Here is a 27947-nt window from a genome sequence, read left to right as displayed (position 1 = left end):
TTTTAAGCCCATTTTTGAAAGTAGCCAGTGTTGGGGCTGATCCTAAATCTATGTGTAACATAATAACTGAGAGACCTGCAGCAGGGCAGGTCCTCATCACTGGCTGTCTGCTTTGAGCTGGTTGTCGTTGGACTCCTGGCAGCGGAACAGGTCCATCTCAATGGGGATCTGGTGAGAGTTGACACACAGTTAAAGTATGAAGGAACGAGTAAAACAGATGTCAGCGTTACACTATGAATGTTACCTAATACAGTGTCACTGTTACGTTCGGGTAGCATTGCACTATAAATTCAAATAAACTCAAACTCCTGGACAACCTCTCTTGGGTCGACATACATTAAAATGGCCCTATGAAGTCTCGAGGGAGTTTTGCAGAAATACAAATAGCTTTTTTTTAAATCTCACACTTCCATCATTTAGTAGGTAGCCTATACTGAGGATTATTGGCGCCTAGTACTGAAAAATGCAATCTGGGAAATTAAATGGGGAGTACATACTCATGCAGTACGCAAGTACAGAATTGTAGTATGGGGGTTCAAACCCGGGTCTCCCATGTGGAAGACACAAACGCTACTGTTAAGCCAAGAGGACATCCTCAAGGTCTGAGGGCGACACTTCAGTTTACATGTCTCAGGCAGGGCTACCTCATCATGCGAGTGTGATTCCAAAATCACCTCTGCTACATATAGAAACGCAACAAAGTCATAGGTACAAAATTATATTTACAATCATTGTATCATTATTTTGTCTCACATCTGTCTCTTTACAGACGGTGAAGTTGAACCTCTGTAGAATCTCCACCATCGCCAGTTTCATCAATACCAGAGCGAATCGCACGGATACAGTTCCGTGGGCCCAACCCGAACAGCATGTAGGTGTATGGGTCGATGCTCTCCTTGTTCTCCTTACTGAACCTACACACGGAGAGTTCAGAGGAGGAGGGGTTAAAGAACATATCAATTAAATCACAGTAATATGATGGTTATACATGGTTGAAGAAACCTGTTTGTGTTTGGTCGTCGCATTTAGGTTTGTTTTATGGTTGTTTGTGGAACACTGCTCTTATCGTTGCTGTTGTGATTGATATTGTGGTTGTGGTTAAGATGTGGCCCATTACCTCTCTGGTTTGAACTCCTCTGGGTCTTCCCACACATCGGGGTCACGGTGCAAGGTCCAGATGGGTATCATGACAACCATACCCTTGGGGATGGTGATGCCGCTGATCTCAACAGATTTCTTGGCGACTCTTTCAAGTCGATGGGGTACAACCTGAGAGACTCGTTGATCACGCTGTCTAGATAGTCCATCTGCATCAGAGCCTCGTACTGGATAGGAGCCTGCACAGGGATATTACACTCACATGAGCACTAGTGATTGGTCGTTCACGTAGCCGAAACCCAGAACTAACAATTTTTCGTTGCAAATCTGAAGAGCTGTTAGTTTTTTGTGTTCTTTTTTTGGGAAATGAACACAGTACTGTACTTATTCTAATCTGCATAGCCTAATTTCATGACACCCGCATACAGAACGCCATTACTTTCAATGTACGTGTGTAATAGTGTCTTGCTTTTTTGTTATACATGAATAAACAAAAAAATCGCTAAATAATGTTATCTTGATAGTTAGAAGAAAATACATTTAGATTCCACTGAACAATGTAAATGATAGATGTACACAAGGATCAATCAGAAGTCAAAATGCCACTAAACTGGGCTGCTTTTAGTGGATTGACTGCTTGGAATACTGAATGTGCTACAGTCTATTATTTCCTATCACAGTCGACAGACTACAAGAAAACTGTCAGGTGGTTCAAATGTGAATAACTTGGTATCCATTCCATTAACTGTGGCCGGGCAGCACCGAACAGCCCAGAGAACATTACCATGGTGCTTTTGAATATTAGGTCCCTATCTGGCAAAACCTTTATTGATCTTATCTCAGAGCGAAAGCTGCACTGTAATGTTTTTATCTGAAACCTGGCTAAACATGAATGCATGTCAGTCTATTAGAAGTGGGGAAAAATATATTTTCACTCTATTATTTATCTAGCCATGTCGCTGAGCAGATGAGAATTTCATGATGAATATGAATATGAATAGTACACCATCAACAGCTTCCTCCTGTGATAATGATTTAGCAACCAGCTTCAACACCAAACTAAGGGCAACTATCGACTCTGTAGCACCAGTCAAACTGAAAAAGGCTGTGGCCAAATTTAAAAGAATTTGCAGAAAGTCTGAGCGGACAAAAACTGCAGGTCCACCTTGATATTCTTCGAGAGCATCTTTCTGCTTTTAATAAGGCAATAAAAAAACGCCAAGACAGACGGGATCATTTCTCAAAATTGATAATGAATCATAACAACTCAAACAGTGCTCTTTTCAACGATTGACAGCCTTATAAATCCCGCCCACAAGACACCTGGTGATCTGCTCTCCACCTACAAATGTGAGGAATTTGCAACATACTTCTGAGATAAGAGAACCAATATTAGGTGAGGAGGATCACTCAGGCAAGACCTGAAGATGTGTTTGATGACTTGTTACCCCACCTTCCACCACATGGAAGCACTATGAACTCTTTTGCAGTGGTCATACAGAAATGCTCAGCAAAGTGGGGGTCTGTTCATCTGCACCTAAAACTACCATGGTGAAACCCCTCCTGAAGAAAAGTAACTTAGACTCTTCAGTCCTTAGCGATTTTAGGCCAATCTCCAACCTTCCCTTTTTAAGCAAAAAAATAATAATTCTTGAAAAAAAGGTGTTCAAACTGTTAAATAATCTCCTTCTTCCCAACTGTACCTTTGACATGTTCCAATCTGGCTTTTGTGCCGATCATAGCACTGAGATAGCACTATGTTGTTAAGTTATTAACTAGGTTCTTAATGACCTTAGAATTAATTAATTAATGCTGATGCCAAAATGCTCTTTGTCCTTGTCCTGGTCAAACTGTCTGCACACTTAAAGACACTACTTACAGTAACACTAAGCACCAGGCAAAAAAACAAGGTGTTACCATTGACTCAGATCTTAATTTTGAAACCCATATCAAGAATGTGACTAAAACATATTTGTATCACTTAAAGAAGAGTAAGTAAGTTTGCCGGAAATCTGCCATCGTGGAGAAATTCTGTCTGAAGTTGTCCAAACAACAACATCCTCCCTAATAATAATATATCCCCCCGAAATGAACTTGCAGTGTTGGACATTAGCTGTTGTGTTTCTGCATGCACACACGATTGGGAGAGGCAGCCACCAGAGAAAAGTCAGTCTACTCCCCTAGAACACCCCTGGCACTCACAACATATTTATATGCAAACCGAATGTCAGGTAGGACACTGCATTTTAAAAAGCGTGTTTTCCGAACCAAAACAGCGTTCGTAAATGAATTATTTATTCATAAGGGATTTATTATAAGGGATCTTGTTCCCTGATCGCTACCAATTAAAGATAGTCATTACAACCATTAGGAAGCTTTTAGAAAGCTTGAATATTACATGGACCTTTACAGAACACAGCTGTAAAGGTGCAACCTTTCCTCTCCCAGGCTGACACTGAGAGACGAATGCATGCTTGTATTACTAGCAGCCTTGATTACTGTAACACTCTCCTGTCTGGTCGACCAAAGAAAGCTCTTGGCAAATGATACAAAATGCAGCAGCACGAGTCAGATGGAGAGCACATATCACACAAGTCTCTGCACTGATTACCTGTTAGTTTTATAATTTATTTTAAGATAATTGTATTAGTTTAGAAATCACTCTATGGTCATGCACACCACTGCATGTCAGACATGCTTTTAAGGTATATACCCTGTAGATCCCTCAGGTCCTCAGGTACTGGCCTTTTAACTATTCTGAAGATTCCAACAACACCTATCTACTTCCTGTTTCAAATGAATAATACTGGGCAGAAGTCTGCACAGGGATGCTACAGACACATTAGCACACTACAAAATACTGTCACCTATCTAACCATCTGTAGTAGTCTGCAGTGCACAGCAGTTACACACTCATCAGTACCCTCTAAAACACTGTCACTATCATGTCACTATCACACTGTCACTGTCACTATCACCTGTTCCACATGAATAGTACTATTTAGGAGTCTGCAGAGGGGTTACCTTGTTGGGAAACACAGTGTCTATCTCCTCCTGCAGCTTGGTCATGATGTGAGGGTTGGTTGCCAGATTGTAGGCCAGGAAGGACAGAGAGCTACTGGTGGTCTCATAGCCAGCAAAGATGAACATCATTGCCTGGGACAAGATCTCATGGTCACTCAATCCTATGATGATGGGAGAAATGGGGTGGTAGGTGTGTTTGTAGGTATAGGTGTTTGAGGCAGGTACTGTATGTGTGTGTGTTAGATGCTAGTATACAGTGTGTGTGTGTGTGTGTGTGTGTGTGTGTGTGTGTGTGTGTGTTTAAGGCAGGCACCTTTACTCTGCTCCTCTCCCTTTGAGTTGCTGTCTTTCTGCGAGTCTATCATCAGCTGCAGGAAATCTACCCGACTCTGGAAGCAGGCTTACGTCAGATCAAAATCACATGAGAACTACCAGATGCAACCAAATCTCTACAATTGTATTACACAATACTGGCTGAAGATCGTATATTTGATCAGTTATATTTACATACCTTCCTGGTGCTAGCCACGCGATTGGACTTGATCTTCTGAAAGACAGCGTAGAAGAAATCTGTGACTGAGGCAGGGAATAGGGATACCTCCATGTTTGCCATAACAGGACCCATGAAGGGGAAGAATGCTGGACGGACAGGAAATGCCACAGTTACAAACAGGAACAGGAAATACCATGATACGTGACTCCAATCCTATTCAATGCACAGCCCTGTCCAGAAAGAACTCCTAGGCTCTATCCCTAGACACTTCTGTATCCAATCCACTCAGATCTCCAAGTGTCCAGCATTTAGGAACTAGAGGTTGGTTCTGGACAGGGCCCATGTGTTTGTCAAATGAGTAGAGCGCAAACCATTGGCAGTGGGGTTTATGTCAGTCTAATCAATGAAATCAATAGCTTCATTTATTAAGCACAAAATGACTGAAAGCTATATGGGGGCAGTTGTACCGACTGTGAGGAACAGTGGGCTGAAGATGTCAAACTTGAGCATTTTCTTGATGTTGGTCACAAAGGGGTCGGAGGGGTTGTGGAGGGAGTCGATGTCGACACTGAATGAAGTACTGACGACCACATCCATACTGTATGGTCCAAAGAACCTGGAACACAACCACACAATCTCTGACCACCAGAATCACAACCACAAAATTAAACGGGGAGTTCACTGAAATTACAAATTCACCTTATCGTCTCGGAGATAAATACTCACTCCTTTAGTTCAATGGGCTCATCGTTATCAGCCGTCTTCTTCAGATTGCTGACCAAGTTACCAGAGTGCTGCTTCATGATCCTGAGCATCTGAGTTGGGAAGGATACATGGAAAAATATCATGATTGATACGTGGATTAATATGTGCAAAACATATATTAATATCATGTTTGAAACAGGAATTATTTTAATGTTTATATAGCCTGAGAATATACATCCATACAGGATACATTATGTATATAGTCAAAGAATAAGTGACTCCAAAGATGAACTATTATTCTATACTCTGTCATCTGACCACTGAACTTATCGAAGATAAGATCAAATATACTTTATTGTCCCGGATGAAAATTTGTCTTGGATTAATTAATTAAAGTTGCTGCTTCACACAACAACAAACAACAATGAATACACACTATACACATAGTACAAATCACACACACACTCTCACACACACACACACACACACACACACACACACACACACACACACACACACACACACACACACACACACACACACACACACACACACACACACACACACACACACACACACACACACACACACACACACACACACAACACGCGCGCGCGCGTCAGAGTTGTTAGTCATTCATTTATTTGTGTTGTATAAAGGAATGAATGAAAGAAGGAGAGGAGAGATGGGACTGTACCTCTTTGATCCGCCCACTGGTGAAGGAGGGAGACAGGACACTGCGGATCCGTCTCCATGCATCATCCTCAGCGATAAACACGGCGTCATACAGAGGCCCGTTGAGATAGATATTCTAGAAAAATAATTATTATTATATACTGCAAGATTAGATTAGATTAGATTAGATTCAACTTTATTGTCATTGTGCAGAGTACAAGTACAGAGACAACGAAATGCAGTTAGCGTCTAACCAGAAGTGCAAAATAGCAGAAAGTGCAATGAACAGTATTTACAGGTAGTGCAATATATGATCAGTAGTAGTGCAGTATGATATAGTATAATATAAGCAGTATAATATAGCAGTGCAGTATAGCAGTATGTGAGTAGCAGTAGCATTATAGCAGAATAAATAGTTACAGTATGAGCAGTGTAGCAGCATATGAGCTGTATGGGTAATGCAGTCTAGCAGTATATATGTATTAACAGTAACATGAGGTAGATGCAGAATAAATATAAAATGGAATGCCGTATAAACAGTATAAACAAGTATGTACAGTATGTGCAGTAGTATTAAAGAAAATATAGGATATGTGCATTATGTGCATTATGAACAGTATGAACAGTATGAACAGGTATGTACAGAAGAGCAGTGGTATTGAGTAAGAGCAGGGGAGGGGAGTAATAGTGCAATAGTGCAATTGTCCGGGTGGGTGGGGGTTGCGGGGGTGGTCGGTTGTCAGGTAGGTGTAGTGTTCAAGTTCAGCAGGGTGACAGCCGCAGGGAAGAAGCTGCCTCTGAACCTACTGGTTCGGGTGCGGAGAGACCTGTAGCGCCTCCCGGAGGGGAGTGGGGTGAAAAGTCTATGGTTGGGGTGAGAGATGTCCTTGACGATGCTGCGTGCCTTACGCAAGCATCGTTTGCCCTGGACAGCCTCGATGGAGGGGAGTGAGGAACCGGTGATGCGTTGGGCAGTCTTCACCACCCTCTGCAGTGCTTTCCGGTCCGATGCCGAGCAGTTGCCATACCATACTGTGACACAGTAGGTAAGGATACTCTCGATGGTGCAGCGGTAGAAGTTCACCAGGATCTGAGGAGATAGATGGACCTTCTTTAGTCTCCTCAGGAAGAAGAGACGCTGGTGAGCCTTCTTTATCAGGGTGGAGGTGTTGAGGGTCCAGGAGAGGTCCTCAGAGATGTGGACACCCAGAAACTTGAAGCTGGTGACTCGCTCCACCTCAGTCCCGTTGATGAGGATGGGGGTGTGTGCGCCAGCTTTAGACTTCCTGAAGTCCACAATGAGTTCTTTGGTCTTCTTGGTGTTGAGAGCCAGGTTATTGTCGTTGCACCACACTGTTAGGTGCTGGACCTCCTCCCTGTAGGCCGACTCATCGTTGTTGCTGATGAGACCGATCACCGTTGTGTCGTCTGCAAACTTAACAATGGTGTTTGAGCCATGTACAGGTGTGCAGTCGTAGGTGAAGAGGGAGTAAAGGAGGGGGCTCAGCACACAGCCTTGTGGAACGCCGGTGTTCAGGGTGAGGGTTGAGGAGGTGTGGTTGTGAAGCCTAACAGACTGCGGCCTGTTGGTCAGGAAGTCTAGAATCCAGTTGCAGAGGGAGGGGTTGATGCCCAGTTGCCTGAGTTTGGAGATCAGTTTGGAGGGGATGATGGTGTTGAATGCTGAGCTGAAGTCAATAAACAGCATTCTCACATAAGAGTTAGTCTTGTCGAGGTGGGACAGGGCGGAGTGAAGTGCCGTTGAAATGGCATCCTCTGTACTCCTGTTCTGCCGGTAGGCGAATTGAAAGGGGTCCAGTGTGGGTGGTAGGCAGGTCTTGAGTTGAGCTAAGACCAGCCTCTCGAAGCACTTCATGATGATGGGCGTGAGTGCCACTGGTCGGAAGTCATTTAAGCTCGTTGCAGTGGAGTGTTTTGGCACCGGCACGATGGAGGTGGTTTTGAAGCACGCGGGGACAGCTGCTTGGGCTAGGGACAGGTTGAATATGTCAGTCCAAACCTTAGTCAGCTGCACAGCGCAGGCCCTGAGGACGCGTCCGGGGATCCCATCAGGACCAGCAGCCTTGCGTGCGTTAGTCCTGCTCAGTGCCGCACACACGTCGGTGGGGGATAGAGTGAGGGGCTGGTGATCCGCAGGGAGCACAGCCTTGATGGCCACCTCCTTGTTGTCCCTGTCAAAGCGGCCGTAGAAGTGGTTCAGCTCATCAGGGAGGGAGGCGTCAACGGAGAGGGGTGAGGTGTTAGATGGTTTGTAGTCAGTGATGGCCTGGATGCCCTGCCACATGCGTCGGGGGTCAGAGTTGTTTCTGAAGTGATCCTCTATCCTCAGCTTGTGGTTGTGCTTGGCCTTTTTGATGCCCCTCTGCAGATTAGCCCTGGATGAGCTATAGGCCCGAGCATCCCCTGATCTGAAGGCAATGTCGCGTGCCTTCAGCAGGAGTCGGACCTCACTGTTCATCCATGGCTTCTGATTAGGGAAAGTGGTGATCCGCTTGAGTGTGGTGACACTGCTGATGTTGGAATTGATGTAGTCCAAAACAGATGAGGCATATGAATTAATGTCTGTGTGGGAGTCATGCGTGGCCTGAGTGGCAAACACACCCCAGTCAGTGTTTCCAAAACGCTGCTGGAGCGCTGAGTCAGCTCCCTCTGGCCAGACCTTGACTGTCCTCACTGTAGGTTTCACTCGTTTGATGAGTGCTGAGTACTTGGGCAGTAGGAACAATGAGAGGTGGTCTGATTGACCTAGGTGGGGGAGGGGAACGGCTTTGTACGCATCAGCCATACTGGTGTATACTTGGTCCAATGTCCTGTCTCCTCTGGTGGGGCAAGAGACATTTCGGTGGAATTTGGGCAGTACAGTCTTTAAGTTGGAGTGATTGAAGTCACCCGCGACAATGAAGGCTGCCTCGGGATGCAGAGTCTGTTGTTTGCTAATGGCAGCATACAGTTCTTTCATAGCAATCTTAGCATTAGCATCCGGGGGGATATAGGCTGCCGTGATAACAGTAGACGTGAACTCTCTGGGCAGATAGAAAGGTCTACACTTAACCATGAGAAACTCCAGGTTAGCTGAGCAGTGACTCTCGGTGATGGTAGTGTCCGTGCACCACGTCTTGTTTACATAAATGCACAAACCTCCACCTCTGGTCTTACCGGAGTCGCCTGCTGTTCTGTCTGCTCGGAGAACGCAGCGCCCTGCTAGCTCGATAGCGTTGTCGGGAACCTCGCTGTTGAGCCAGGTTTCAGTGAAAACCATGATGTTACAGTCCATAATCCATTTGTGGGTGGTGATCCGCAGCCGCAGTTCATCCATCTTGTTTGCCAGGGAACGAACATTTGCAAGGAAAAGGCTAGGTAATGAGAGTCGGTGTGGGGTTAGCTTTAGCCTAGCTCTCAGCCCACCTCGGCTCCCTCGCCTGTGTTTTCGTTTCCGAGCCGGTCTGGGGCCTCTTCCGGTCGGTGTAGCGGAGTTAGCTGGACCCGCTGTTTTGCTAATCTCGGGTATATCGTCGATAAAGATGACTGGAGTGCCGGAACCGATGTCCAGAAGTTCTTGTCGGCTGTACGATATGTACGCTAAACTGTTTTTAGCGAGAATACTTAAGATAAACAAGCAAATAACTACTAGTTCGCAAACTCTGGAGAGACACTGAGCGTCGCGATGCATGCGCGCCGCCATCTTGGTCTAAGATTAACCTACTATTAATAATGCTATAATAACAATGATATTATCTATTTAAGGAGCCCTTATGTTTTTTTCCCCATACAACAACTTCAATTTAGCGTATTACCCTCCTGTTAGTGAAAAGGGAGTTGCATTCCTTGATGAGGATGGTTTTGATCATGGCTGTGTCCATGATACACAGGATGGGCTGACGGCCATCATAGATCCTACAGACCAGCAAAAACAAAGATAGCCTCAATTCTTCGTGGCATTGATTCCACAAGATGTTGGAAACATTCCTTTGAGATTCTGGTCCATGATGACATGATTGCATCACTCAATTCCTGCAGATTTTTCAGGTTCACTTTCAAGATGTGAATCTCCCGTTCTACCACATCCCAAAGGTGTTCTATTGGATTCAGATCCTGGGAAGGCCACTGAAGAACACTGAACTCATTGTCATGTTCATGAAACCAGTTTAAGACAACTTTTGCTTTGTGACATGGTGCATTATCATGCTGGAAGTAGCCATTAGAAGATGGGTCAATTGTGGCCATGAAGGGATGCACATGGTCAGCAACAATACTCAAATAGGCTGTGGCATTCAAGCGAATATACCGTAGATAGAGACAGACAGACCCATCACAGATCCTGCACTCTTAGAAAAAAAGTGCTACCTAGAACCAAAAAGGGTTCTTCTTCCACTCTCCCTTTGAAGAAACCTTTTGGGTTCCATGTAGAACCCTTTTCCACAGAAGGTTATACAGTACCGTGCGAAAGTAATGGGACAGTGAAGCATTTTTTCTTCTTTTTGGAGTTGAAATGAGAACGTAGAGATTCTCATCTTTTATTTGATGTTATTTGTGTACATATTGGTTTATCATTCAGAAATTACAACATTTTTATGCATAATCCCCCTATTTCAGGCTACACTAAAGTGATGGGACAATTGGCTTGACAGGTGTGTTCGTCAGGTGTGTTCCATCACATAATTTGTGCAGTCTGCTATTGGTGTCTTGTCAACATGAGGACCAAAGAGATGTTATTGAAAGTCAGGGAAGCCATTATGATGCTGAAATATCAGAAAAAAATGAAACATAGCCAAAACCTTAAACCTACCAAAATCAACAGTTTGGAACTTCATTAAAAGGAAAGAAAGCACTGGTGAGCTAAGAAATCGCAAATGGCAAGGAAGACTTCCAGTGGATAACCAAAAAATGCTCACCATAATAAAAAAATAAAAAATAAAAAAAACTGCCCCATCGATTAGGAACACTCTCCAGGAGGTAGGCGTCAATGAGTCAGAGACTACCATCCGCAGAAGACTTCACCAGCAGAACTACAGAGGCTACACTGCAAGGTGCAAACCACTACTTAGCCACAAAAACAGGCTGGCCAGGTTACGGTTTGCTAAAAAGTACCTAAAAGAGCCTGCAGAGTTCTGGAAAAACATGTACCAGAGTGATGGCAAGTGTAAAGTGTGGAGAAAAAAAGGAACTGCCCAATATCCACAGCATCCCACATCATCTGTGAAATATGGGGGAGGGGGTGTTATGGCTTGGGCATGTATGGCTTCCACTGTAACTGTCTCACTTGTCTCCTTTGATGAGGATGAATTCAGAAGTGTTCAGAAACATCTTGTCAGTCCAAGTACAAGTTAATTGCTCCAAACTCATTGGACGGCATTTCACCATACAGCAGGACAATGACCCAAAACATACTGCCATAGCAACTAGGAAATTATTCAGGGCCAAAAAGTGAATCCTATAGAATCCTATAGAACATGCATTTAATTTGCTGAAGAGGAGGGCAAAACATCCTAAAAAAACAAACAACAATCGCTGCAATATAGGTCTGGCAGAGCATTACCAGAGAAGATACCCAGCGTCTGGTTGGGTCAATGGGTCACAGACTTTTGCACTTTTGCATACAAAGGATTGGGGACCAAATACTAAACATGAGTGCTTAATTTGGACATTTGCATAATGCAAAAGAAGAAAAAATGCTTGTCCCATTACTTACGCAGGGCACTGCAAATGGAACCCATAAGAGTTATTCAACCAAAGAATCCTTTTAGAACCCTTTTTTTCTTTATTTTTTTAATTACATTTTTGCCCTTTCAATGACATGGAGGGAAGACACAATCACTTCCGATTTGAATTCTGACATGTCGTGGCTCCTCTTTATTCATGCAGTTTGAGACGTGCTCAGAGGCAATATAGGATTGTTGTCAAACATTGGCAACGCACAAGTTGTGTTTGGGACCATACTACAGAATACTTAAAAGCTTAAAACTTAAATCGCTCAATAACAGATTCAAATTATTAATGTGGAAGCATGAAATTGTTGCTTGGGCAGTGTACTTGCATGAAGACAGATCATTTGTCTTGGTGTATGAGACCATTTCGTCGGTTGGATCGTCTGTGTTTGTGAAAATCGCACGGTGTCCGCCTGGTTTAAGAGTGTATACTGTAGACACTGAGAGATACATATATCCATCATAGTTAACAATAACCAGGATCAGTTTAGCAGACTCAGCCCCACAGTTTCCCATATTTCTGGAAGCTCTCTGTGTCAAAATTGGTGAAACCACCCTGGGAACAAAAATAAATAAATAAAAAATAGCCTTTAGCCAAATGCTTGTCATAAACCTGAACTGTGGCTTAGTCTATGATGGCCCTTTTCCACTACAGACCGGCTCTCACTCCTCTCTTTTCGTTTTCGTTCAAAAGCTTTATTGCCCATTTTTCTGGGTAAAACAATTCATATTCAGCTCCCATGGCTTTCACCACAACAACACACATCATGGATGAGTCTACAATGTTGTTGTTTATGGGCTTAATCTCTACAAACCTTCTTATATCCCATTATCGTCCCGAGGAAAGGGATGGGTTTAGGTCCAGGAATGCCTAGTTTTTTTTATATTCCATATGGCCAGTATCCATACCTGGTCAGAACAAATATAAATCAACAATCTGACTTGAAACAAAAGCAAAACGATCAAGTCATAGGTATCATTGAAACTGTTAGATAACTGTAATTATCAATACTATCATTTGTATGTATTATCACAACTAACTAACTAACAAATAATATTTTTTATTAAAACTTCTTACACTACGATCAGAGAGATGAGTAAGGCAAGGAGAGTCCATGTCTCGGTGGAGAAGTACGGAAGGTAACCCATCTTTACAGGTTCAATCGCTTCTTCTGAGTAACCCCGGACACGTCTGCTGAAGTGATTATTTTATCCCGTCATGACACCTGTGTTTCAGATCATGAAACACAGGCGAAAGAGTATGTGAGAGGTGAAGTTGAAGCCATGGCTAGTGAATGATTGAAAGGGGATCCCTGCGCAGAGGGCAAAACTCAGTGATGTTATTGTCGGCCTTTATCTTAACATCCTGCTAATAGTTGCTCCCTGTTTGATCCCTATCGGGTTTTAACAGTTTGCAGACCCATTGATTCAAGAAGGACTATGGGGCAAATATTTTTGGGCAAATATTTTCTTTCGAGTAATACTGAATTTTACATATTTGAACTCCTCTAAAAATGTGTTATGTTCTTTACATTGTGACGGCCGCCGGGGTGTGCGGGCACGTCACGGACCCAAACACAGTGTAAGCAGAGAGGTCCACACCAGAATTATAATCAAAGATATTTATTCGGTTAGCGGGGAGAGGGAAATGATAGAGAGAGGGTGGGGGTGAGAAGGCGTCGTGTCGTGAAGATAGCAGGGGGGTTCGGTACACGGTGGGTGGTCCTCTTACGTTCCAGGTCGGGGCGGCAGCGGGGTAGTCAGACAGGCGAAGGTTGGCAACGTAGCGGGCTCTCCTATGGTCAGGGGTCATACACTGGACAATGGTGACTTGGCTTATTCTCTCTCTCATCAACTGCTCCTTGGTTCGCCGTAGCAACTCCTCCCCACTGGGTGCTCCGTGGGCTACTTTTGTACCGTCTCTGCTGCTCCTGCTGATGCCCTTCACCTGTGCCTTGATGGGCAGGAACTCCATGTATGGGCATACGGTGATTATCTCCACGGGTTGCAGCTGTGGCCCCTTGGGGCGCAGGAACTCCATACATGGTCCTGCCAAAGCGAGGCGAGATATATACTCCATTTACCACCGTCCCACACTCGCGCATGGGCTTAGGCACGTGCCAGGCGCCACAACATGTATGCACTTGTTTTATATCATTGGCTCCTAAAAACAGTATTTCAAAATACTAGTTCAAAACACATCACATATTACAGTAATGAAGCAACTGATTAACATGAATACAGTGCTCTTCATAAGTATTGGAAAGAGGAAGCATTTTCTGTTCTTTTAGCTCTTCACTTGGATTTGAAATCAAACAATTATTATGGGGTCAAAGTAGAGATTCTCAACTTTAATTCAATGGGTTTTTAAAAAAACATTTGTAAACATACTCCCACTATTTCAGGGCTTCAAAAGTATCATATAATGTCCAAATAAAGTACTAATGTTTCGTATTAGGTCAACAATCTGCCTGAAGTCTGCGACCCCACCAGGCACTATCCACTATCCACTATCCACTATCCACTATCCACTCATCTTTAGAAAATCATTGACATTTCCACATGGTATTGTGTCATAGACTAGCCTCCCTACAGCAATATTATCTTGACATTGGGATCCTTTGTCCAAACCAGGGTGTATGTTTGGTTGCAGGGGCCCAGGCTGTGCTCTCTGACTGCTCCAACTGCAGTAGACCCTGCAGTGAGGAAGAGGTCAACATGCTGCAGTACCGTCAGCCAATCACACACAAGAACCAACAGATCGCCAAGACCTCCATTGCACCATGCACGCACGCACACACACACACACACACACACACACACACACACACACACACACACACACATACACACACACACACACACACAAACACTGTCTCAACAGCCCCTTCCTTCACTCTCACTCTCTCTCTCTGTAGGTGGGTCAGGCTGCGTATTCAGCCTCTAAGGGGGGTATTGTTGGGATGACTCTACCCATCGCCCAAGACCTGGCACCCATGGACATCCGTGTGGTCACCATCGCACCCAGTCAGTAAACACACACACATACATACGCACTCTTTCACACACTCCACCCCCCCCCCTTCCTCTCCATATCAGACAACCTCTCTCTCCCTCTCCTTAGGTCTGTTCTCCACTCCTCTCCTGGCGGGTTAACCTGAGAAGGTGCGTTCATTCCTGGCCCGCCAAGTGCTCTTCCCCTCGCGCCTGGGAGACCCTGCAGAGTTTGCCCACCTGGTGACATCACTGGTCGAGAACCCCATGATCAATGGAGAGGTCAACAAACTGGATGGAGCTATCCGCATGCAGCCCTGAGAGAGAGTGAGTGTGTGTGTGTGTGTGTGTGTGTGTGTGTGTGTGTGTGTGTGTGTCTGTGTGTGATCCAAGGTATACCACTGTGACAGCTCCGATGTGTGTGTGCATGTGAGGTGTGTGTTCATGTCTGGTACTCCAAGCTCTGCTGTACTGTACGCTCCATGCAGTTTTGTTTTGTTTTGTAAACTGATCCAGTAATAAACTTCTAATGAGTCTGAGTCTCTCCTCCTCTGTGTCTGTGTAAAGTGAGGTCAGTAGGAGCTAATAGGACAAATGAAACAAGAATGAGCCTTATGAGGCAAGTGTACCTTCATTTGTCCTATTAGAAGTGAATAGAACGCCTGGACACAGGAAATGCTAAATGCTAAAGCTCTCATAACATCACACCTGCACCAGTGTATAGCTTTATGTACATGTCATCCACAACATTTGAGTGAAGGGAAAGGGAAGCACACATTTCTTTTGGAATGGAAAGGAGTCGAGGTACAGTATCTTGGTATACACACGTTTGCTCCAGTTTTGTACCCATTGACTGTGACCCTGTTTGTGTAAGAGGCTAGGGCTGACCCATTCTGATTCAAGATGTTTGTGTAAAAAAGGTATTTATTGCATATATTGTCCACTAAAAAGCAGATGATGGTACAAGTGTAAGGGACCAAGTGCTCCAACCTCAGTCTAGCCTGAAGATCATTCCATATCTAAGGAGCACAGCAGCTAAAAAGTTCTTCTCAATTCTGTAATCACTTGAAGGACATTAAATAGTAACAAGCTGCAAGTTTGATCGCCACTAAGTCGCCATAAAAGCAATGATGTGAGGTAAAATGGGAGTTTTAAAAGAACTGCTTTATATACAGATGAAATCCAATGATAAGCCCTTCTCAACGTCAAAGAATCCCAACCCACAGACTGATACAAAAGACAATGGTGGGTACAGAAAACATGCCTACAAATGAACTGATAAATGAAGTGATAAATCGGGTCTAGTGGTTTAAGAATTGAGGCTGTCGTGTGATTTTAAATTGTGTCACCATAATCACGGACAGGGAGGAGCGTTGCCAAGACAATCTTCCTCCTATTATCAAAGGTGAAGCAAGACATTTCTTTACAAAACAAGTACAAGTCTAACTCGCAAACTCTTGATCACTTTTTCAACATGTATTTTAAAAGTGTATCATCTATCTAAATGCCCAGGTACTTATAATGGGGAACTTGTTCAGTTTGGGTTCTTTTCAGGGTACAAATATGTTGATCATTGTAATCAATATTATGGGATATAGAAAAAAACATAACAGACCTCATGCATACCTCTTCAAATTAAGGTTTACCCAGATTGTTTCTAATCTAACCCATGTGCATACATGTGCCATGTTTTTTCTTCCTCAACTTGTAAATGTAAAAAACACAAACACCACCACTTTGTCTTTTTGTGGTGTTAGGAATACAGACCTCACAGATAAAAATGTTTTGATAAAGGTCATAAACCGAAACGTCGACACAACAAATAAGCAGAGGTAACAATCGTGTGTGCAGGAGTATTCATTTTTTTACATACCTTTTCTTCCTAAACTCATCATCACTCAACATAGTTTACAGCTATGCAACTTGTAAAATACAGCATTTCAAACATGACACACAGTTTGCCTTTGAATATGACTTTAATGAAAGAGAATTGAAACGGCAAGTGTAGTTATAGTGGTAGTATGCAGGGTAGTTATTGTGGTAGTAAGTTCGGGATAGTTGTGGATTTCCAGAATTGTCTCTGTGTTGAAATATCTGAAAGAGAAAAATTGTCTTATCATTTGTATAGATAAAATCTAAATTATTTTGAGGTGATTTGAGAAGCCAAAAGGATCACACTTTCCTCTTCCTCTCCATATTATCTTTAAGATGGTTGACTATCTTCCTCTTCCTCTCCACCATTTCTCTGTCCTTGTCCACCATTTCTCTGTCCTTGTCCACCCTCTCTCTCTCCTCCTTCAGCCTCTCCTTCTCTGCATCGGTGTGCTCCTTCACCTTATGCAGAAGGTTTTGGGCTCCCTCCACCTCTTCCGCTCTCTCCTCCATCTCCCTCCTCCAACCCTCCTTCTCTTCCTTTCTTTCTTTAGCCACTCTGGCCCTCTCTCTCGTGTGCCTGGCCCGTCTTGATGTCCTCTGTGGGAGTGGGGTGTAGGCTGCGAAAGCTGCCGGTCCTGCTGCCTCCATCATCAGGGCAGCCTGATCCTCTTTACACTCCTGTGGACATACAGTGAACACACTACAGGTGCAGTCTCGAGAATGTCTCTATGAATGTATTTGTCTTTTCTGAGTATAAAACCATTCAGTTGTCTCCAGTGATCTTTACATATTGTCTATGTTTAGCCATCCTGAATGGGGTGAGTGGGTAGTTATCAAATACAGTAGCATAGTGCTTTGAAACTTCCTGATGGAGATGACAGACACAATGACAGGGAAACGTCAAGAAATATGATTGCGTTAGATAACAGGCTTCCCTCGCAAAGAGATTGCGGTACCTCACAATGTTCTCAAGAATAGGCTGTTGCGTTCCCAATTTCCCAAAAGGGGCTCTCTAGTTTTGCCTTTAAAAAAGGCCTACATCTACCTTGTATTCAACATATCCGACACAATTTATATTGCAAATCATGTAGGCCTGTACAGTAAGTAATTGTAGGCCCTTTGCAAAGTCAACTTACGACTTACTTAAGGAAAGGTCCTGTCGATTAAGACCTATTAGTGCCAACTATGTTTGGTTATATTTTAGATAGGGCCTACCTGAAAACATCAAATTAACCATTTTGATATTGTTCTGTCAATCATCTTTCTTCGATAGTCCATCCTCTATAGGTTATTTATAAAGCTGTCTCGTTTTAATGTTGATCTTTAAAATGGTTGATTTTGCAGCCACATTTCTCTCTGTAACAACGATTGAGCTCGTCCCGTTTCACTTTTTAGGCTGTTACGCTGCTCTTTCACTGACAAACAGCTGTTTTTGGAATTGCGCGCTCACCGAAATTACCGCGATTTGACTTGATGTTGGGATCAAACTGTCTGCCGAGTCGGATGAATTACTTCACAGCGATCTAACAACAAAGAGTAGCCAATTAAGGGTATTTCTTTGCAGTAGGTCTAGGTCCTGATTGTGGGGGAAATGTTGCTTTGAATTGTAGGCTACTTTGACTGGACGATAACATACGAATACAAACAAGTGTACAGTAACATGTTGTCACCACGGATGATAGAGCTTGATTTGATTAAATTTGATTAATTTTCAGCCCTGCTTCTTACAGCTTTGCGTTTACTTGAAGGCAGTTCACGGACTTGAGGTAGGCTGAAAATATACAGGAGCTTGTAGGCCTAGTGGTTATTCGATTAAGGTAGGGGGGATCTGCGCGAATTTAATGTAAAGTATTCCCGTTTATTTAAACTAAAATAGAGCAAGGCAAACTTACCTGCGGCGGGTCCCACCAGTTTTTCTCCATTGTGTTGAAATGTAATTGAATCTATTTCCACTAATGAGCGTACCACATTACAAATGACAATCAGCAAAGGCTATTTGACAACAACTGGAGGTTCAAGTGACCAAAGTGACTTTTACATAAATTTACGTCATTGCTAGCAGCGTCATCAAGACAACAGCATTATGACGCAGGAGATATTTATTTGATTACAGATATGCTCATGTTGTTTCTTGGAAAATATACGTCGTTGGGATTAATCATCATCATATTATTAATTAATAGACAAAACACAGACATAGATATAGGTATATAGATCAGTGGTAGGGGCTCGGGGTCGTTTCTGGACATGGCCCTCCATTGTAATTTACATTTACATTCATGGCATTTAGCAGACGCCTTTATCCAAACCGACTTACAACAATACTTACAAAAAATTTGTTTAAGTAATTGAATCATCTATCCAACAGTCATCATAAGACAAAGTAATCAATGCTCACACCAGGGGCCATAGGCAGTCGGCTATTTCATTTTATTTGTATTAGCAGGAGAGAACTTGTACAAGGGGGGTAGCGGGGATGAAGAGGTCTCTGGGTGGGGTTGGGGTTAGGGTTAGTATAGGGGGGGGGGGGGATAAATGGAAAACATACTCGTGGTTCAGGTATTAACTGCCAACTGAACTTAGTTGGAACAATACAAATTACAATGTAAAACAATAACAATATAATATCAACATTTCAGTATTATATCAAAATAATGATTTAGAAATATGGTACAACCTGTGAGCTGCCTGGTTGCCTTGGCAACGGTAAACTACAGCGCTGTTCATCAGCGGTTCGGGCTCTGGCTCTAACCGTCTACCTTCTCTTAACCGTTAGGAGAAAACGAAGAAAAACAAAGAAAATGTAAACTACAAAACACTCTAACATTAAATCCTACACATACATCTGTATCAGTGGAGTCAGGCAAACGTTACACCAGACTCCCTTCGACATGTTTTGTCAGGTGTCATTTGACAACAACCACTCATCGTAAACGGCAAACTAGTGCTAACTCGTCCTCGTTTAGGATACCAAGCTAGCGCAATTACCGCTAACAGACTACAAACTTCATATGCTACTATGCATAACGGTACACTAAATAGAAAGCCTACATTAATGACAAACTGTATTAATGCTTATGCTTAAGAATAAATGGAAAACACACTAGTGAGTCGTCTGGTCCTCAGTCTTTACTGGTTCAGGTATTAACTGCCAACTGAAGAACGCAGCGCAAGCCACAGCTTATATACCCGCAGGTGATCTAGTGCCTTTTATACTCCAAATAGAAATGCGTGAAATTGAATGGGGGGAGTCTGTAAACATGCAAGATAAAGTGCATACATATAAAATAACACATTTACGTAAGTGGCCAATTACATATAAATATATTATGTGCCACATAAACAGTGGAAAAAGCAGTGAAGCCCTTAGCAGACATAGGGGAAAATGTACAGTATATACAAACATGTACAGGAGCAGGACGTATTGTGTCTCTGTTAACACAGTTGTGTCATGTGTAATTGTGTTAAATGATCCATAATAAGTGCTGTCCAGTTTCCTCTATATTATATATAACATGGTGAATAACTCCCCGATATTTCTTTAAGGCCAATATCAGATATGTCTGTCAAGCTCTAATTACAATGAGCTGTCCTCCCATTTCTACCTCCATCAGCCTCCTGTTGCACAGTAATGAGTGATAAAGACACCTGATGACAAAGATGAGAAATGTAAAGATCACGGTTTCATCCAAGGCCCATCTACCTTTCATTCAAATTATGCTAAGATTATTATCATTGGTGATTTTAACCTACATGTGGACAATGAGACTGACTCGACAGCCATGGATTTGATGAATCTCTTGAATTCTACGGACTTTATTCAGCGAGTTACTGGGCTCACCCATAACCACTGCCACACCCTGGACCTAGTGATTACAAAGGGTCTTACTCCTGTTGCATCCTCTATTATTTATCTAGCCATGTCGCTGAGCAGATGAGATTCATGATGATGAATATGAATAGTACACCATCAACAGCTTCCTCCTGTGATAATGATTTATTAACCAGCTTCAACATCAAACTAAGGGCAACTATCGACTCTGTAGCACCAGTCAAACAGTTTGATTGATTTCCTGGTGAAATGCATTGCGGACATATGGATGTCACAGAACTAGTCATTCGAGCAAAAACCAGGTAGGACACTCCATTTTAAAAAGCGTGTTTTCCGAACCAAAACAGCGTTTGTAAATGACATATTTATTTCAAGGGATCTCGTTCCCTGATCGCTACCGATTAAAGATAGTCATTACAACCTTTAGGAAGCTTTTAAAAAGGTTGAATATTACATGGACCTTTACAGAACACAGCTGTAAAGGTGCAACCTTTCCTCTCCCAGGCTGACACTGAATGACAAATGCATGCTTGTATTACTAGCAGCCTTGATTACTGTAACACTCTCCTGTCTGGTCGACCAAAGAAAGCTATTGGCAAATGATACAGAATGCAGCAGCACGAGTCAGATGGAGAGCACATATCATACAAGTCTCTGCACTGATAACCTGTTCGTTTTATTATTTATTTTAAGATAATTGTATTAGTTTAGAAATCACTCTATGGTCACGCACACCACTGCATGTCAGACATGCTTTTAAGGTATATACCCTGTAGATCCCTCAGGTCCTCAGGTACTGGCCTTTTAACTATTCTGAAGATTCCAACAACACCTATCTACTTCCTGTTTCAAATGAATAATACTGGGCAGAAGTCTGCACAGGGATGCTACAGACACATTAGCACACTGCAAAATACTGTCACCTATCTAACCATCTGTTCCCAAGCAATAGTAATAGATACTGTAGGAGTCTGCAGTGCACAGGGGTTACACACTCATCAGTACCCTCTAAAATACTGTCACTATCATATTTCCTGTTCCACATGAATAGTACTATATAGGAGTCTGCAGAGGGGTTACCTTGTTGGGAAACAGTGTCTATCTCCTCCTGCAGCTTGGTCATAATGTGAGGGCTGGTTGCCAGATTGTAGGCCAGGAAGGACAGAGAGCTACTGGTGGTCTCATAGAGTGTTTCCACAGTGTAATGAAATCGATAGCTTCATTTATTAAGCACAAAATGATTGAGACTGAAAGCTATATGGAGGCAGTTGTACCGACTGTGAGGAACAGTGAGCTGAAGATGTCAAACTTGAGCATTTTCTTGATGTTGGTCACAAAGGGGTCAGAGGGGTTGTGGAGGGAGTCGATGTCGACACTGAATGAAGTGCTGACGACCACATCCATACTGTATGGTCCAAAGAACCTGGAACACAACCACAAAATCTTTGACCACCAGAACCACAACCACAAAATTAAAGGGGGAGTTCACTGAAATTACAAATTCACCTTATCGTCTCGGAGATAAATACTCACTCTTTTAGTTCAATGGGCTCATCGTTATCGGCCGTCTTCTTCAGATTGCTGACCAAATTACCAGAGTGCTGCTTCATGATCCCGAACATCTGAGTTGGGAAGGATACATGGAAAAATATCATGATTGATACATGGATTATATGTGCAAAACATGGATTATATGTGCAAAACATGGGTTAATATCATGTTTGAAACAGGAATTATTTTAATGTTTATATAGCCTGAGAATATACATTCATACAGGATACATTATGTATATAGTCAAGGAATAAGTGACTCCAAAGATGAACTATTATTCTAAACTCTGTCATCTGACCACTGAACTTATCTAAGATAAGATTAAATATACTTTGTTGTCCCGGATGGAAATTTGTCTTAGACAATTAAAGTTGCTGCTTCACACAACAACAAACAACAATGAATACACACTATACACATAGTACAAATCACATAAACACACACACACACGTCAGAGTTGTTAGTCATTCATTTATTTGTGTTGTTGGAATGAATAAAAGAAGGAGAGGAGAGATGGGACTGTACCTCTTTGATCCGCCCACTGGTGAAGGAGGGAGACAGGACACTGCGGATCCGTCTCCATGCATCATCCTCAGCGATAAACACGGCGTCATACAGAGGCCCGTTGAGATAGAAATTCTAGAAAAATAACAATGATTATATACTGCAAAATTAACCGAATATTAATAATGCTATAATAACAATGATATTATCTATTTAATGAGCCCTTATGTTTTTTTCCCCATACAACAACTTCAATTTAGCGTATTACCCTCCTGTTAGTGAAAAGGGAGTAGCATTCCTTGATGAGGATGGTTTTGATCATGGCTGTGTCCATGATACACAGGACGGGCTGACGGCCATCATAGATCCTACAGACCAGCAAAAACAAAGATAGTTAGATATACACTCACCCAACACTTTATTAGGAACACTATACTAATACTAGGTAGAGCCTCCCTTTGCTCTCAAAACAGCCTCAATTCTTCGTGACATTGATTCCTTTGAGATTCTGGTCAATGATGACATGATTGCATCACGCAATTCCTGCACATTTTTCAGGTGCACTTTCAAGATGTGAATCTCCCGTTGTGCCACATCCCAAAGATGTTCTATTGGATTCAGATCCGGTGACAAGGAAGGCCACTGAAGAACACTGAACTCATTGTCATGTTCATGAAACCAGTTTAAGACGACCTTTGCTTTGTGACATGGTGCATTATCATGCTGGAAGTAGCCATTAGAAGGTGGGTAAATTGTGGCCATGAAGGGATGCACATGGTCAGCAACAATACTTAAATAGGCTGTGGCATTCAAGCAAATATACCGTAGATAGAGACAGACAGACCCATCACAGATCCTGCACTCTTTGAAAAAGTGCTACCTAGAACCAAAAAGGGTTCTTCTTCCACTGTCCCTTTGAAGAAACCTTTTGGGTTCCATGTAAAACCCTTTCCACAGAAGGTTATACAGTACCGTGCGTAAGTAATGGGACAGTGAAGCATTTTTTCTTCTGTTTGGATTTGAAATAAAAACGTAGAGATTTTTATTTTTTATATAATGTACATATTGGTTTATCATTCAGAAATTCCAACACTTTTATGCATAATCCCCCTATTTCAGGCTACACAAAAGTGATAGGACAATTGGCTTGACAAGTGTGTTCGTCAGGTGTGTTCCGTCACATAATTTGTGCAGTCTGCTATTGGTGTCTTGTCAACATGAGGACCAAAGAGATGTTATTGAAAGTCAGGGAAGCCATTATGATGCTGAAATATCAGAAAAAAAATAAACATAGCCAAAACCTTAAACCTACCAAAATCAACAGTTTGGAACTTCATTTAACTTCATTAAAAGGAAAGAAAGCACTGGTGAGCTCAGAAATCGCAAATTACCTAGTAGGCCAAGGAAGACTTCCAGTGGATAACCAAAGAATGCTCACCATAATTGAGAATCATTTATTTACATCTTGTCAGTCCAAGTACAAGTAAATGGCTCCAAACTCATTGGACAGCATTTCATCATACAGCAGGACAATGACCCAAAACATACTGCCATAGGAACTAGGGAATTTTTCAGGGCCAAAAAGTGGAAAGCTGTTGACTGGGCAAGTCAGTCTCCAGATTTAAATCCTATAGAACATGCATTTCATTTGCTCAAGAGGAGACTTAGGGCAAAACATCCTAAAAAAACAACAACAGTCGCTGCAACATAGCATTACCAGAGAAGATACCCAGCGTCTGGTTGGGTCAATGGGTCACAGACTTTTGCACTTTTGCATACAAAGGATTGGGGACCAAATACTAAACATGAGTGCTTAATTTAGACATTTGATAATGCAAAAGAAGGAAAAATGCTTGGGCACCAAAATGGCTAGAGCCAGCCCTGATTAACAGAACCTTTATCGAGCGCACAACATCACATTAATGCCCATAGGAAGAATGAGAATAGAGTATCAACAAAATAACCAATTTAACACAATTTAAAACAACATACGTCTGTAAGTTTTAACCATACGTTAACGTGCGTCAAGGACAACGCGGGAGAATGATGCCCGTGATGGGCCTAACCCAAAACTCAAAGAATATCTCGCTGTCCCTCTCCTTAAATATCATTCCCAACAAAGGACAAGGTGTTAGATACATTACAATAGCAAAGGAATTGACAAATGGTGAAAGCTGAAAAATCTGAAACATAGTCAAAACCTTAGACTTGCCAAAATCAAGCACTGATGAGCTCAGCAATCGCAAATGGCTGAGGCTTCACTGCAAGATGCAAACCACTAGTTATTCTTAAAAAGGATAGTCGGGTTACAGTTTGCTAAGAAGTACCTAAAAAGCCTGCAGAGGTGTGGAAAAAAGTCTTGTGGACAGATAAGATGAATATTATCAGAGTGATTGCAAGAGGAAAGTTTGGAGAAAAAAGGATCTGCCCAAGGTTTACAGCATACCATCTCATCTGTGAAACATGGTGGAGGGGATGCTATGGTTTGGGCATGTATAGCTGCCACTAGAACTTGCTAACTTATCATAATTGATGATGTTACTGCTGACAGTAGCAGCAGAATGTATTCTGAAGTGTACAGAAATATCTTGTCTGGTCGAGTAAAAGCAATGCTTCCAAATTCATTGGATGGCGCTTCATCATACAGTAAGACAATGACCCAAAACATACTGCCATTGGAGCTAGGGAGATTTTCAGGGCGAAAAAGTGGAAAGTTCTTGACTGGCCATGTCAATCTTTGGATTTAAATCCTATTGAACATGCATTTCATTTTCTGATGGTAAGATTTTGGGCAAAAAGACCTGGCAAAAAGATGGCTGGCCTGGCAGAATATCACCAGAGAAGATACCCAGCACCTGGTGGGGTCAATGGGTCCCAGACGGTTATTGCATACAAAGTATTGTCGACCAAATACTAAACATGAGTGCATCATTTCGACCATGTATACCAATACTAGACAAAAGAAAAGAAAAGAATCTAGCAAAAGCAAACTATGTTCTGACAGGGTTTGACTCATCTAATACGACATCAGATCTGGATAGGTTCCTTGATTTCCTCTGAAAGGTGACATAGGCATGAAAACATGTACACAACATCAAGAAGAAACCATTGATTAAAGCCAAATCAATTGACAGAGGCATGGCAGAAAATGTGTGTTGTCTCTTTAAAAGAAATGTTAAAAATCTCTTTGTTTTCCCTGAATGAAACAAAGCACAGGTGTTTAAAAGGCCAGCCCCACCCCTGATTACAATGATCCACACATGGAGACAGCCAAAGCAACATAGATCAATAAGACATCGCACATGTCACACCAGAATGTGTGTTGGCAAGAGTGTGCCCTTATAGCCAGGATCCACTCAACCACCTCTCTGGTCACATCTCCCTGATGTTGGTTATGAAGAACTTTATGAATGTATTTAAATGTATTTAATATTAATTATTGCCTTGGTTTATACTCGCTTCGGAATTGTAGGACTTTTGTACGAGCAAACTGCTGAATATCTTCTCATAGATACACTGTGCTTAGCATGTACTGCTGAAGATTATGTTAATATTATGTTAAGATTTAAGTAGTCTCGTTCCCAGACACTTCCGCCCAAATGCCCGAAAGGTCTGTTGGACCAATGCGTTAAACTTCATTGGCTTTCATTAAGCCAAGAGCAAGAGCGTCAAAAACAGGGACGGGGCATAGCCATTGGCTTTACCTCGGATCAATCATCTTCCACAGCACATTCCACACATTTCTGATAAGAAGCTACACCTTGCAGCCGTGTGATTAGCTGAAATCAAATAATAACAAATACTTTAATCAGTAATCACCCTACGGCCAGGTTTGAGTCGTCGTTATTCCAGACTTATATGCGCTGTGAGCGATAGCCTGAGGACGAGGTTAACATTTAGGTAACCTGCGAATAACCTCATGCACGAGAAAATAAAATAAGCTTAATTGCTACATGGCCTGTTAATTTCCATGCTCATCTTTGATGTCAAGAACCTATGTGGTACTTTTTAGGGGGGGGGGTTATCAGAGAGAGACCCTACCACTCCAAAAAGGTGGCTTATTTGGCTAATTTCAAGTGCCCTAATTGCCAATTAAAAATGGGTAGCCTTTTAAAAGGGGCAATCCTTCATATATCCCACAATTCAACACCAATCTGTTCTCTGGAAAAATTAATAAAACATGAAAATATTGGGTTTATGCCCTAACCATTTTTTGTAAATTTGGGGCTAGACACTTCACCCATTTTCACCACATTTACATTTAAATTTTTGACATTTAGCAGATGGGCCATTGGTAGTCACAATGCTTTTTAAAAATGCTTTACATTAGAGGTACTGTACAGGTGGGTAGTGGAAGGTGAAGAGGTCTTTAGGAGGGACAGTCAAGATGTAGCCTGAAGAGATGGGTCTTCTATCTACGGCGGAAGATAGGTAGTGACTCTGCAGTCCTGACCGCACTGGGAAGCTCGTTCCACCACCGGGGCGCCAAGACAGTGAAAAGCCGTGACCAACTAGCGCAACCACTCCATCCTCTTAGAGGCGGCCAGCCGAGGTGGAAGAACGGAGTGGTCAGGCTGGGGTTTGACATACAGTATGTATTCACCATCAAATGTTGTTCACTTTCCCAAACCCCTGCCTGTGTAAGTAATGGGACAACAAAACATTTTTTGTTCTTTCGGCTCTATACTCCAAACGTTTAGATTTGAAATTAAACAATTATTACAAGTAGAGATTCTCAGCTTTTATTTGACGGTATTTGTGTACACATTGGTTTCACCATTCAAAAATTACCCCACTTTTTATGCATAGTCCCCCTATTTCAGTGTACCCAAAAGTAATGGGACAGACTTATCAAATGTCCATATGAAGCAGTCATGTTTAGTATTTAGTGGACAATCCACTAGTATTTAGTGGACAATAACTGCCTGAAGTCTGCAACCCACTAACCCTACCAGACGCTGGGCATCTTCTTTGGTGATGCTCTGCTAGGCCTGTACTGCAGCCATCTTCAGTTGTTGTTTGTTTTGAGGTCTTTTTGCCTAAATTCTTATCATTAGGGAAATGTAATGCATGTTCAATTGAATTTTAATCTGAAGATTGACTTGGCCAATCAAGATCTTTCCACTAGTTGCTATGGCAGTGTTTTGGCTATGGCATTGTTTTATTGTATGGTGTGGCATCATCCAATGCATTTGGACGCATTTGCTTGCACTCAAGCAGACAAGATGTTTCTGTGCACTTCAGAATACATTCTGCTGCTGCCGTCAGCAGGTACAATCATCAATTAAGACAAGTTAACAAGTTCTAATGGCAACTATACATGCCCAAACCTAACACCCCCTGCACCATGTTTCACAGATGAGGTGGTATGCTGTAAATCTTGGGCAGATCTTTTTTTCTCCAAACTTTCATTTTTACGAGACCTCTGCAGGCTTTTTAGGTACTTTTTTTTAGCAAACTGTGACCATCA

General features: G+C 42.4%; 2 pseudogenes across 2 annotated transcripts in view; both read right to left on the bottom strand.

Annotated features, from left to right (window-relative positions):
• The window catches only part of LOC310824130 (cytochrome P450 3A30-like), a 187048-nt pseudogene that overhangs the window by 128973 nt on the left and 30128 nt on the right, over positions 1-27947 (bottom strand). The gene's annotated exons all lie outside the window — the stretch shown is intronic.
• LOC310823672 (cytochrome P450 3A27-like) overlaps positions 1-27947 on the bottom strand; it is a 50484-nt pseudogene that overhangs the window by 9228 nt on the left and 13309 nt on the right. Inside the window, exons 9-10 of the transcript in view lie at positions 1118-1269; positions 785-914 (exon numbers count right to left, since the gene is read on the bottom strand). The product of the transcript in view is annotated as a cytochrome P450 3A27-like (transcript). The remainder of the gene's footprint in view (positions 1-784; positions 915-1117; positions 1270-27947) is intronic.

The sequence above is a fragment of the Argentina silus genome (genome assembly GCF_951799395.1).
Source record: "Argentina silus genome assembly, chromosome: Y".
Lineage (NCBI taxonomy): Eukaryota > Metazoa > Chordata > Actinopteri > Argentiniformes > Argentinidae > Argentina > Argentina silus.
Note: the sequence above shows the minus strand (reverse complement) of the source record. Positions and strands in the feature narration are given on the sequence as shown.